The sequence below is a fragment of the Molossus molossus genome, unplaced genomic scaffold, assembly GCF_014108415.1.
Source record: "Molossus molossus isolate mMolMol1 unplaced genomic scaffold, mMolMol1.p scaffold_m16_p_11, whole genome shotgun sequence".
NCBI lineage: Eukaryota > Metazoa > Chordata > Mammalia > Chiroptera > Molossidae > Molossus > Molossus molossus.
Window position 1 is genome coordinate 42,066,025 of NW_023425346.1, and position 13,043 is coordinate 42,079,067.

General features: G+C 40.4%; 1 protein-coding gene across 1 annotated transcript in view; it reads right to left on the reverse strand.

Annotated features, from left to right (window-relative positions):
- The window catches only part of ITGB6 (integrin subunit beta 6), a 154,843-nt gene extending 144,651 nt beyond the window's left edge, over positions 1-10,192 (reverse strand). Inside the window, exon 1 of the mRNA XM_036253895.1 lies at positions 10,149-10,192. The gene's annotated coding sequence lies outside the window, so the exon portion shown is untranslated. The remainder of the gene's footprint in view (positions 1-10,148) is intronic.
- Positions 10,193-13,043: the final 2,851 nt, after the last annotated feature.

Sequence of the window (13,043 nt, forward strand, 5' to 3'; positions counted from 1 at the left end):
GCCACGCAGACAATCTCCCAGGACCAAATGGGAATTACAACTAAAATAAAGGCAAATCCTCAGAAAAAAGCCACAGAGAAGCAGCAGGACAGGACGATATAACCACGGACACTGGTAGGATCTGCAGAGGCATGAGAGGGTGGCAGGCTGGGAGCCCACGGACCACAGCAGTCTTAGATGTGAGCAGTGCCCTTGGGGAATAAAGACCAACCCCGCTCCAAAGCCCAGAGAGCCAGGACAGAGCACTAAAATAGCCACAGCCACTCACCTGGGGGCTATGGCAGAGGGAGGGCAGACTGGGCTGGAACTCTGTGGGGACACCCAGGATTTGAAGGGCACTCAGAGTTTTTGCTGAGTTGCAGCCACAAAGGAAGGTGGTCAGTATGCTTCTTCCCCGAGCTGTGTGGAAAAGAAGCAGCCCCCCACTCAGAGATTCAGACTTTTCCAGGTGAGGCAAAGAAATAAAAATTGAGGCTCATTAACAACCAGCATCTACCCCCCCTCTGGAAATCCTCTTAGGCAGAACACCAGGGCTACATTCCAAGGCACTGAGTACTGAGACTACTAGCCACCAGGAAAAAGCTAGAGGATAACTGAACCTTTCCTGGGCTTGCAAATCTACCCAGGAAAGTAAGACTTGACAGTGGTATTTAATGTGGGCCCACCTAGGCTCATTCGAACCCAGTAGAGGAAGCCACAAACAGCAGAACACCAATACCCACAGGGAAAATTTGGCAGGCTCCAAAACCCACTGAGAGAGCCAAAATGGTGAAACAAAAAAACAAATCCCAAATGAAAGAACAAGAGAACTCTATTGAAGATGAGATTAATGAAATGCAGCTAAGCAAATTATCAGAGGTAGAGTTTAAAGCCATGATCTTGAGGAAGCTCAACAGTATGAGTAAGGACATCAGCACCATGAGTAAAGATATAGAAACATTGAAAACAAACCAAGTGGAAATGAAGAATGACATAGCAGAAATTAGGAACACATTGGAAGGTCTAAACAGCAGAGCAGAGGAAACTGAGGACCGGATCAGTGAATTAGAAAACAGGGTAGAAAAAAATCAACCAATCAGAAAACCAAAAAATGATTAAAAAACAGGAACACAGCTTAAGAGAACTATGGGACAACTGGAAATGTAATAATATTCACAACATAGAAGTCCCCAAAGAGGAAGAAAATGGGCAAGGGTTAGAGAATATATTTGAAGAAATAATGACAGAAAACTTTCCTACCTTGGTGAAGGAAGAAGGCATTCAAGTTCAAGAAGCACAGAGATCCCCAAGTAAGAAGAACCCAAACAGGCCCACACCAAGACACATAGTAATTAAAATGCCAAAAATTAAAGACAAAGAGAGAATCCTAAAGGCAGTAAGAGATAAGCAACAGGTTACCTACAAGGGAAACCCCATAAGGCTCTCAACTGACTTCCAACAGAAACACTACAGGCCAGAAAGAAGTGGCATGAGGTAATCCAGGTCATAAAAAACAAGGATCTGAATCCAAGACTACTCTATTCAGCAAGGTTATCATTAAAAATAGAAGGTCAAATAAAGAACTTTCCAGACAAAAAAAAAAAAAAAGGCTAAGGGAATATATTAACACCAAACCAGCACTGCAAGATATGCTCAAAGGACTGCTGTAATTAGTAGAAGAAATAGGAAGAAAAATAGAACCACACTAAACAAATATGGCAATAAATAAGTACATATAAATTATCACCTTAAATGTGAATGGTTTGAATGTTCCGATAACAAGACACAGAGTAGCTGACTGGATAAGAAAGCATGACTCACATATATGTTGTTTATAAGAGACCCACCTCACAACAAAAGACTCACATAGGTTGAAAGTGAAGGGATGGAAAAAAATCTTTTAAGCAAACGAAAAGCAAAAAGAAGTTGGGGTAGCAATACTCATATCTGATAAAGTAGATTTCAAAATGAACACCATAACTAGAGACAAAGAAGGCCACTACATAATATTGAAAGGATCTATCCAACAGGAAGATATAACCTTGGTAAGCATATATGCACCCAATATAGGAGCACCAACATATATTAAAAATCTTTTGCAGGACTTCAAAGGAGAAATTGACAGCAATACAATCATAGCAGAGGACTTCAATGCCCCGCTGACATTACTGGATAGATCCTCTAGACAAAAAATTAGCAAGGAAACAGAGACTCTAAATGAAGCACTAGACCAAATGGATTTAATAGATATCTACAGAGAATTACACACCAAAACTGCAGAATTTACATTCTTCTCAAGTGCATATGGGACATTCTCAAAGATAGACCACATGTTAGGACACAAACTAAGTTTCTACAAGTTCAAGAAGATTGAAATCATATCAGCATCTTCTCAGATCACAATGGCATGGAACTAGAAATCAACTGCAACAAGAACATGCAAAGACATTTGAAAACATGGAAGCTAAATAGCATGTTATTGAACAATGAATGGGTTACCATGGAGATCAAGGAAGAAATTAAAAACTTCCTGGAAACCAATGATCATGAAACCAATGTTCATGAAATTGAACACACAACAACACAAAATCTATGGGATGCAGTGAAAGCAGTTCTGAGAGGGAAGTTCATAGCACTACAGGCCTACCTCAAGAAAAAAGAAAAATTTCTATTAGGCTATCTAACCTCACAACTTAAAGAACTAGAAAGCAAACAAAAAGAAAACCCCAGAGCAAGTAGCAGGAAGGAAATAGTGAAGATCAGAGCAGAAATAAATGACATAAAAAACAATTCAAAGACATCAATGAAACAAAGAGCTGGTCCTTTGAAAAGATAAACAAGATTGATGGACCCTTAGCTAGACTCACCAAGAAACAAAGAAAGATAACCCAAATATACAAAATCAGAAATGAAAGAGGAGAAATAATAACTGACACTACAGAAATACAAAGAATTGTTAACAAATGTTATAAACAATTATATGGCAACAAATTCGACAATCTAAACTAAATGAACCAATTTCTAGAAACACATAGTCTCCCAAAACTGAAACGGAAAGAGATAGAAAACTTGAACAGACCAATAACAACAAAAGAAATTGAAGATGTAGTCAAGACTCTCCTGGCAAACAAAAGCCCAGGCCCGGACGGCTTCACGGGGGAATTTTACCGAACATTCAAAGAAGAACTAATACCCATTCTCCTCAAACTATTTCAAAAAATTCAAGAAGAAGGAAGACTTCCAAACTCATTTTATGAGGCCAGGATAATTCTAATTCCAAAACCAGAAAAAGACACTACACAGAAAGAAAACTACAGACCAATATCCCTGATGAACATAGATGCCAAAATCCTGAACAAAATACTAGCAAATCAAATCCAGCAATACATCAAAAAAATTATTCACCATGACCAAGTGGGATTCATCCCAGAAATGCAAGGCTGGTACAATATTCTGAAATCAATAAATATGATACACCACATAAACAAAATAAAGGATAAAAATCTTATGATCATATCAATAGACACTGATAAAGCATTTGACAAAATCCAGCACCCATTTCTGATAAAAACACTCAGCAATGTGGGAATAGAGGGATCATATCTCAACATAATAAAGGCCTTATATGAAAGACCTACAGCCAACATCATACTCAATGGGCAAAAACTAAAAGCTTTTCCCTTAAGAACAGGAACAAGGCCCACTTTCGCCACTATTATTTAACACAGTACTGGAAGTCTTAGTCACAGCAGGAGGTAAAAATAAAAGAGATCCTCATGGGAAAGGAGGAAGTGAAACTGTCATTATTCGCAGATGACATGATACTATAAGTAGAAAACCCCAAAGATTCCATCAAAAATTTACTAGACTTAATAAATGAATTTGGCAAAGTAGCAGGATACAAAATTAATGTCAAGAAATCAATGACATTCTTATACACCAGTGATGAATTCACAGAAAGAGAAACTAAAAAAAATTCCATTTACCATCACAGCAAAAAAATTAAGATACTTAGAAATAAACTTAACCAAAGAAATAAAGGACCTATTTGCAGAAAACAACAGGTCATTGAAAAAAGAAATAGAGGAAGATATAAAAAAGTGGAAGCACATACCTTGTTCATGGTTTGGAAGAATCAACATCATTAAAATGTCCATATTACCCAAAGCAATCTATAGATTCAATGCAGTCCCCATCAAAATACCAACACATACTTCACAGAACTAGAACAAATACTTCAAAAGTTCATATAAAACCAAAAAAGACCTCGAATAGCCACAGCAATCTTGAAAAAAAAAAGAACAAAGCTGGAGGAATCACATTACCAGATTTCAGGTTATACTACATAGCCCTGTAATCAAAACAGCCTGCTACTGGCACAAGAACAGACATATAGACCAGTGGAACAGAACAGAGAACCCAGAAATGGACCCAAGGCAATATGCTCAATTGATATTTGACAAAGGTGGCAAGAGCATACAGTGGAGTAAAGAGAGCCTCTTTAATAAATGGTGTTGGGAAAACTGGACAGCTACATGCAAAAAAATGAAACTACACCATCAACTTATTACACAAGAATAAACTCAAAATGGATAAAAGACTTAAATGTGACTCATGAATCCATAAAAATCCTAGAAGAAACGGTAGGCAACAAAATTTCAGGCATTATACGCAGCAGAATTTTCACTGATACATCACCTAAGGCAACAGAAACAAAGGAGAAAATGAACACATGGGGCTACATCAAATTCAAAAGCTTCTGCACAGCAAAAGATACAATCATCAAAATGGAAAGACTACCCACTGCAGGAGAGAACATAACTGTCAATGATATATCAGATAAGGAGTTAATTTCCAATATATATATAAAGTGCTCATACAACTCAACCAAAGGAAGACAAAGAACCCAATTAAAAAATGGGCAGAGGGCCCTGGCCAGTTTGGTTCGGCGGTTAGAGTGTCAGCCGGCGGTCCTGAGAGACCCGGGTTCGGTTCCCGCTAAGGGCACGTACCTCGGTTGCAGTTTGCCCCAACCCTGGTTGGTTGTGCGGGTGGCAGCCACTCTATGTGTTCCTTTCACATCGATGTTTCTCTCTCTCTCTCTGTTCTTCTCTCTCCCTCCCACTCTACCTGGACAGAAAATGGAGGAATGTCCTCGGGTGAGGATTAAAAAAAAAAAAAAATGGGCAGAGGAACTAAATAGACACCTGTCCCAACAAGACATACAAATGTCAGAATGGCTGCCATCAACAAATCATTAAACAACAAGTGTTGGCAAGGGTGTGGAGAAAAGGGGACTCTAGTACACTGCTGGTGGGAATGCAGACTGGTGCAGCCACTATGGAAAACACTATGGTGTTACCTCTAAAAATTAAAAATTGAACTGCCATTTGACCCAGTGATCCCACTTCTAGGAATATACCCTAAGAAGCCCGAAACACCAATCAGAAAGAATATATGTACCCCCATGTTTGTAGCAGCTCTATTTACAATAGCTAAGATCTGGAAACAGCCCAAATGTCCATCAGTAGACGAATGGATAAAAAAGCAGTGGTATATATACACAATGGAGTACTATGCAGCTGTAAGAAAGAAAGATCTCTTATCCTTTGCGACGACATGGAGGGACCTGGAAAGTATTATCCTAAGCAAAACAAGCCAAGGAGAGAAAGACAAATATCACACGATCTCACTTATTTGTGTAATATAATGAACATAACAGTCTGAGGAATGGGATAGTCCCAGAGAGGTGGAAGTGGGGTACAGACTGATGATCCCCAGGAGAAGGGGTTGGGGGGAGATAAACCACAGAACTTATATGCATGTATGTGTGAACAGTGGACATGAACAACAAAGCTGGGGACAGGGTGGGGAGGGAGGGGGAGGAGGGAATCAGTGGGGGTAAAAGGAGAAACATCTGTAACAAAAATAAATTAATTAATTTTAAAATTTTTATAAAAAGATATTATTTTAAAAGAAAAAAGAAAAAAAAAAAGATCAACTCTGGTTCTCTATGCAGCACCTTTAGATAGGATCCTTTTTTAAAATTGTCACCCAAAGACATTTTTGTATTTATCTTCAGATAGAGCAGGAAGGAGAGAGGGAAGAAGAGAGAGAGAACCATCGATGTGAGAGAAACACATTGAGTGATTGCCATCCACATGACCCAACCAGGGCCGAGGACAAACTGCAACCAAGGTACGTGCTCTTAATGGGAACCAAAGCCGGGACTCTCTGGTCCACGGGCCGACACTCTAATGGCTGAGCCAAATGGGCCAGGGCTAGACATGATCCTTTAGCTAGTTCATAGTCCAGCCTGCTGTCAGAGAGACACCACCAGGCACAAGTAGGAAGACTTACATGAAGTCTTAATGAATTATGAATTATGAAAGGCCCAGAGAAATGGCAGGTGGAAGTATTTTTGACACTACAGACATATTCCTATATATTGGTAAGATTCAAGGGACAACAACAACAACAAAAAAAACCAGCTAGACTGCCAGTTTTGGGGGGACTGCATTTGTCTTGTTCAATGCCTCCATCCCATGTGGCACATAAATGCTCAGCAACTACTTTTTAAAATGAGATAATGAAAAAATGGAGAGTGTGTACAGATGAAAAGTAAGAGATGTTTAGATATGGAGGCTAGTCAGATTTGATAAGAGTTTTCTAGTCAAAATATTTTTCTGGGAGTCAATTTGTCACTGCTGGTGAAGGGTCCACATGTGTCTGAGCTTTGAGCAGAACTTAAGCAGAGTTGATACTTGGTGTGATGAGGAAATGCAGAGAAGACTATGGGTCATGAACTTTGGCTCCCAAATGTCACGTAAGGTAAGCATAGATTAGTTAAACTTCCCCAGCCTCTAAAAGAAGTATTTGTCTAGAGAGAAAACTTCACAGGGGAACTATCTAACCTGGAAAGGCAAAGATGGGAACTGGGCTGATAAATGAGAGGAAGTCAAGGTTACCAGGTTAAGCCTGGATCCAAGCTGGGAGTCGCACAGATGAACAGAGAGTATAGCGATACCAGTGAGAGAAGAGGCAGCTGGGAGGCCCACCATGTATGAGCTGAGCACGGCATCTGCCTCAAATTTAACAGCGCCTTTGGTTCTGAAGTCCTCCAAGTTGGACTGTGCTCCTGACTCTTTCTCTGACTGAACTCCCTGGTCCTCAAAACTTTTCTAGTTCATCTGTTGGCAGAAGCATCCATTTTCCTGAAATGCAGACATGAATTCTTAGACAGCAACCCAGTTAGGAATCTGATAAATCAGGTTCTATCTGGCAAAGGGCATAGGTCAAGACAGGACTTGGATTAAAATACACTTTCTTGGGTACAAGTGGCTGCTTTGTTTATGAGATTTCTATTCTTATTAATTAATACAATGAAATTTATTTACTGCTTTAATTTAAGTATGGCTCAATGTTGGGAACACAAAATCAATAATATAAGGTTCCTACATTGAAAGTCTCATAGCCTAATGGGAGAGTCCAAAATGTATGTGCGCGCGCGCGCGCGCGTGTGCGTGTGCGTGTGCGTGTGTGTGTAAGTTGTGTGGGGAGCTTTGGAAGAGTGTCAGGAGAAGCTCCATTAGGTAGTGATGCTTCAACTGATCACTAGGCAGATCTAGAGACATGGAAGAAGAGCATGATGCGTTTGGGGAAGAACACTTAGTTTGACCAAAGTATAGTGTGTATTTATGAAATGAAGAGAGGGATAGAAAGATGTCCTGAAGGAAATAATAAGAGATGAGCCTGGAAAAATAGGCAGGCATCTCCGGATCTTGAAGAACCTTGACTACCAGTATAGGGAGTTTGCAATTTATCTTAGAGGTGGTGGGGAATCAGGGAAGGATTTGAAACAGAAGAGTGACACATTCTGATTTGTAACTTTGAAAGATAACTGATGGCAGAATGTTGGTGACTTGGAGGTAGGGAGGTTGGCTGGGAGGTAATGACAGCAATCTAGGTGAAAGTGGGTGAACTGCAATGACAGTGGACACGGAAGTGGAGAGGGTCAGCACCAGGTGCTCCGGCATCTGAGTGGACAAGGCCTGGCAAAGACCGGAGGTTGGGGGATGACTGTACTGAGGAAGAAGCTAACTAAGCCTGAGGTTTCCTGCTCAGGCACTGGACTGAGTGATTTGAGGTAGTAGAGCTGTACATGTGGGTGAGCTCTATGTTGTCAAGTAAAAGATCCGCTTTCATATAATAATTTGACATCTATCAGCCTCCTATGGGGGGTCTCAGAAAGGTAGGAGGTGGTCAGAGCACAAGGAAAATTCTGGTTCAGAATGGTTAAGTGTAAAACTGAAGGCCAGCAGCATAAAGGACCGTCAAGGGCCTTCTTGTGGGGACTCCAACTGAAAATAGCAGTCTGGGCTGGAGTGGCTGGAATGGCAGGTCCTTGTGCTCTGCCAAGGTGTGGGTGCCATTCTTGTGAGCTGGCTGCCTGGATCCTCAGATGACCTTGGCCTATAGTTAGCTTTCACAATCAGCTGTGGCTGGTTTCCAAAGCAGCAGCGATGGCAGCTGACAAATTTGGAAGTATATATATTTTTTTCTCGTAAGGATGTGCCCATAAAGCAATACATGTCCCAAGAAGCTGTTCTTCCTGGTTTGACAAGGACTTCTGTGGTGAAAAATATCAGCAGTTTTTGTAAGGCTACTAAAAAAGTGAATTGTTTTTCTTTTGAGTCAAATTATCACGAACCTCTCAGGTCACCAACTTAGAAGAATCAAAGTATAAGTTCTACCCCTGGACTACAGGTCAAAGCAATGTCTGCCTTCATGCTTTAGTTCCTTAGAGAATCTTTGCCCCTTCTGGTGATCACAATGAAAGCAAGTAGAATATAAGGATTCAAGGCAGAGAAGGAATTGAACCCTAACAGAGTAGAAGTCGATGACCCCTTTTGGGACTTGAAGTTGGAATACAAAAATCTAACTTAGAGACTCTCAGATAAAAAAATTATTGCAGTCACTCAGAGGTCCTGTCAAAACATCTAGTGGTAAGCTTGCTTTAGCGTAGGGTAACTGGGGAGAACGTTGAGAGATGGTAATGTTTTTTGTTTGGAAACTGAGCTTTAATTCCTGTGATTCACCCAGGAAACACTAGAGGGAGTAAGTCAGATAGAGGAAAAAGGGTACCATGAGAACGAACAGGAATGAAGTGGAGAAAAGCATTTCTGCCTTTCACCAAGGCACGGAATTTTACGTAAGTAAGCACTGTCTTTCTGCTCTGACCAAGCGACTCTGCGTTTGAAACACAGTACCAGAAGACTTCAACCGTGATCTGCTGAGCCTGTTCAGAATTCAGAACCATTACTCTCTAACCAGAATCTATATTCGGTCCATTCTAGGCATTTTGAGTCTTTAATTTTAGAGGACACAGTATTTAGATTAATAACCTTTGACAGATATTGGATTTTTTTTTTTTTTTTTACAGCACTTATAGTCATCCTTCCAGTGCTCCAAGTGAACAGTACTGACACCAGGCATCTTCAGACACATGTAAGAATAAAATGTACTCTTCGTAGATGTTAGGTGGGAAACCCGCCCTCTTCATCTTTTCCACAGTTGTCATGAATTAGCTCTACATGAAAATACCATTTACAAGCCAGAAACCCTGAAGTTAACTGGCCCAATGTCATGCACATGTCCATAAGAACTGATATTTAGTTTTCTTGTTTAAATTCCCAATTCCTTAGTTGCTTTACGCCTCTTCAAAATGCCCAGAGAGCTAGTGAAGGCTAGAGTCAAATCGCCTACCTAAAAAACATTCAACAATTAATCACTATAATCAGAAAGAAATATATTAAAAAGCTTCTTAAGAGACTCTCCAACTGAATGTTAAAATATTTCACTGAAAGATGAACTAATAATTCTATGAAATATTATCCTTAAACCACAGCAGACATTTAAAGTATAACTGTTATAAGCATGTGTGAATTCAAATGTAAGAAACATCACAGTGAAACATGCCAAGTTAATAAGCATTTCTCCTTTTACGAGCGGCGGGGTCAGCCTCACCTGGAGGTCAGTATCAAGAGAGTAGAAATAACATTATGAACTTCCTGAGGCAGTGTCCGTCGGAAACAATCAATACACTGACAGGGAAGCTCAGATCCGAAATTTGGGTTTGCGTTTTGTTAGTCATGCATTATCCTACTTACCTCTCAGGGCAGACCTTTAATTTCAGAAAGTGCTGAGATTCATTACTGTACCGGCTATCAAAAGTCTTTGGCAGAAATACCATTTATCCTTGTTGTGATAATGGACAGATTTATAACATTCTGGTGTCACCATTCCTGAAAAAGCACATTCATTTGCATGCTCCTTCCACAAACATACTGAAATATTTCATGAAGGCACATGGGTGCAGAATACTACAGAGAGATATTGCCGGTGAATGACAGAACGTCTGGTTGATTTACACGCAACCCCAAGTGCTCGTATGAGAATAGGTTGGGTTTAGATTGACGAGCAAATGTGTAACCAGACTTCTGGCTGACAAATGGCAGAACTATGCCAGCGCATTAGCTTCTCTGGAGAGAGACCAAAAGTAAGGCGGGAGGATCAAGTTCATTCCATAAAGGACATTCAAACCTAATGGATGGCAGGGTGGCTGGGATATTAAGCATGTATAGATTTTAATAACCCCAAAATAGTACTGGGCAAGTTTAAAGTTGAGCTGGCACCCAAGTCAATGACTAAACTCCTATCAAATTTTTCTGTATCATGTGTGTTTATATTTACATTCCTTCAGAAGGACCCTGGTGTTGTCAAGATAAGTCTATTTTATTGGCAGCATGGGTTGAAAGTCACTAGCCTGTTAACATGGTTTGAATAAACTAGAAAATGAAAGTAAAAACTGATGAGATTAGTGTTAAAAATGGTGCCACGCACTAAATGGTCCCGACTGGATTTGATTGGGCGCAGTGGAGGACAGAGACATCCACGCAGCTTTTGTGAAGAAGTATGAGGTGTTTGGATCACACTCTTCTGTCCAAGCTGAGTCTGAAGGATCGGGAATTTCAGCTGCTTTCAGGGACGTAGTGCGATAGCACGTGAGGAGCTTGTCTCCTGTAATTCTTACCACCACGTTGCGGAGAGGGGTGCATGATCTTAGAGATGAGCCTGATGTTCAGAGAGATTCGTTGACTTGTCCAAGGTCATGCTACACGGCTTCTTGAGAATGTCTGACGAACAGTACTGGTGGAGGTTGGGCAGCTTACAAGCTCTGTGGTATTTGAATAGTATGGAAGCAAGAGCAAGAAGCCAGGAGGCCTGGGTCTGAATCCTGACTCTAACTCTTACGGGCTGTGTGACATCAGAAACATTCCTAGCCTCTCTGAACAGTCTCCTTGTCTACAAAGAATGTGTGTCCTGTGTGTGGTAAAGTATTAGGAGATTTTTAAACCACCTTTCATTTCTAACCTGTAATTCTCAAAACCCTCAAGGGGCTTTTAATGCCCTGCCATTGTGATACATGGTTGCTTTTGCTCTTTAAGTGAACTCAGACCCGAGGAAGCACTTCTATGTGGAATTCAAAAACTGACATCATTTCTGCCATAGAGATATTATTCCTTTTCTGAAAAGTGCATTTCCTCTGTGGGCTGCCACGACACAGACTCTCTTCTATTTCCCAGGTGGACCCCTCCGTTGTGTGCTGAGTGTGGTGCTCTGCTCATAAGTGAGCTACAGCGAGGCCTGTAGTACATGCTAGAAATACAGGATGACATTTTATATTTGCACAAAAGGAAACCACGAAAGTTAGCTTTCATCTGAAGGCAATAAAAGTTGCTTCTCATGGGTCGGAGAATCAACTATCCACGTAGTTGCCTATTTTGGATGCTTTGTTCTATTTCTGTAAATTAATGAGGTTTTAGTCATTGTAACCCCTTTCTTATGTACAATTCACTACAATATGCTGGCAAGTTTTCCCTCAAAACTGCTGTCTACACTTAAAGCGTGCCACCCCTCACTGGTTTGGCTTGCACCCATTCTCCTGTTGATGGAAATGTATACATTGGCTCTTCTGCCATGGGCATTCATCAGCCGCTGCTGCTCACTCTTCAACATTCTTGAGGATCAAGTGACTTGGGCCAGGCTGTATTCAGGGAGCAACGTTGGAAAATTCCTTTGATGTTGCGCCTTGTGACCCGCAATGGCTAAATCCAAGCTTTTGCTATTTGACCAAATGCCAAATGTGCTAGTTTCTGAATGTCTGTGATCTTACAGATAGTCGGATGAAACAATAAGAATAAACCCCTGGAAAAAATATCTCAAAACTATTTTGTAGGGTTACTGAAGGTAAAGCCTTAATTAGTTGGAAGGTTAGTTGAAAAGAATGTTCTAGTTAATTAGGAACTAAAGTATAACACTTAAAAAATATTCATTTACTGTATGCTAACTGTCATTTATGTATACGGCATCAGGAATGCAAAGAGGGGCAAAAGTTCATACAGTGCTTTTATCCAAAGAATCTTCCTCTTTTCTTCTACCCTTTAAAGTGGAAAATTTTGTTCTATTCCTTCAATTCTTTTTGATGCTTATGTGTTTTTTGTTTTTTTTGGTACAAAGATACAATCATATAGAATATGTATTTGAACCAAGTTTTACTTATTTAACATTATGAGAATATAATCTAAGCATCATCTAAGCATGTAATAATGTACTTAAACATTTCCTTATTTGCTTAAAATTTAGGTTGTTCCCCGCTTGTTTTTCCATGACAAAACAATGGTATGAATGAACTCACTACCCAGAGAGGTTTCCTTTACTATTATTTTGTATTTCCTATGAGAAGTTCTCATATGTGGAATTAAGTCAAAGAAGACAATTTTTTTTTTTTTTTTTATCCTCACCCGAGGACATTTTTCCATTTTTTGTTCAGGTAGAGTGGGAGGGAGAGAGAGGAACAGAGAGAGAGGAGAGAAACATCGACGTGAAGGGACACATCGAGTGGCTGCCACCCGCACGACCAACCAGGGCCGGGGACAAACTGCAACCGAGGTACGTGCCCCTAGCGGGAACCGAACCCGGGTCTCTCCAGACCGCAGGCCGAC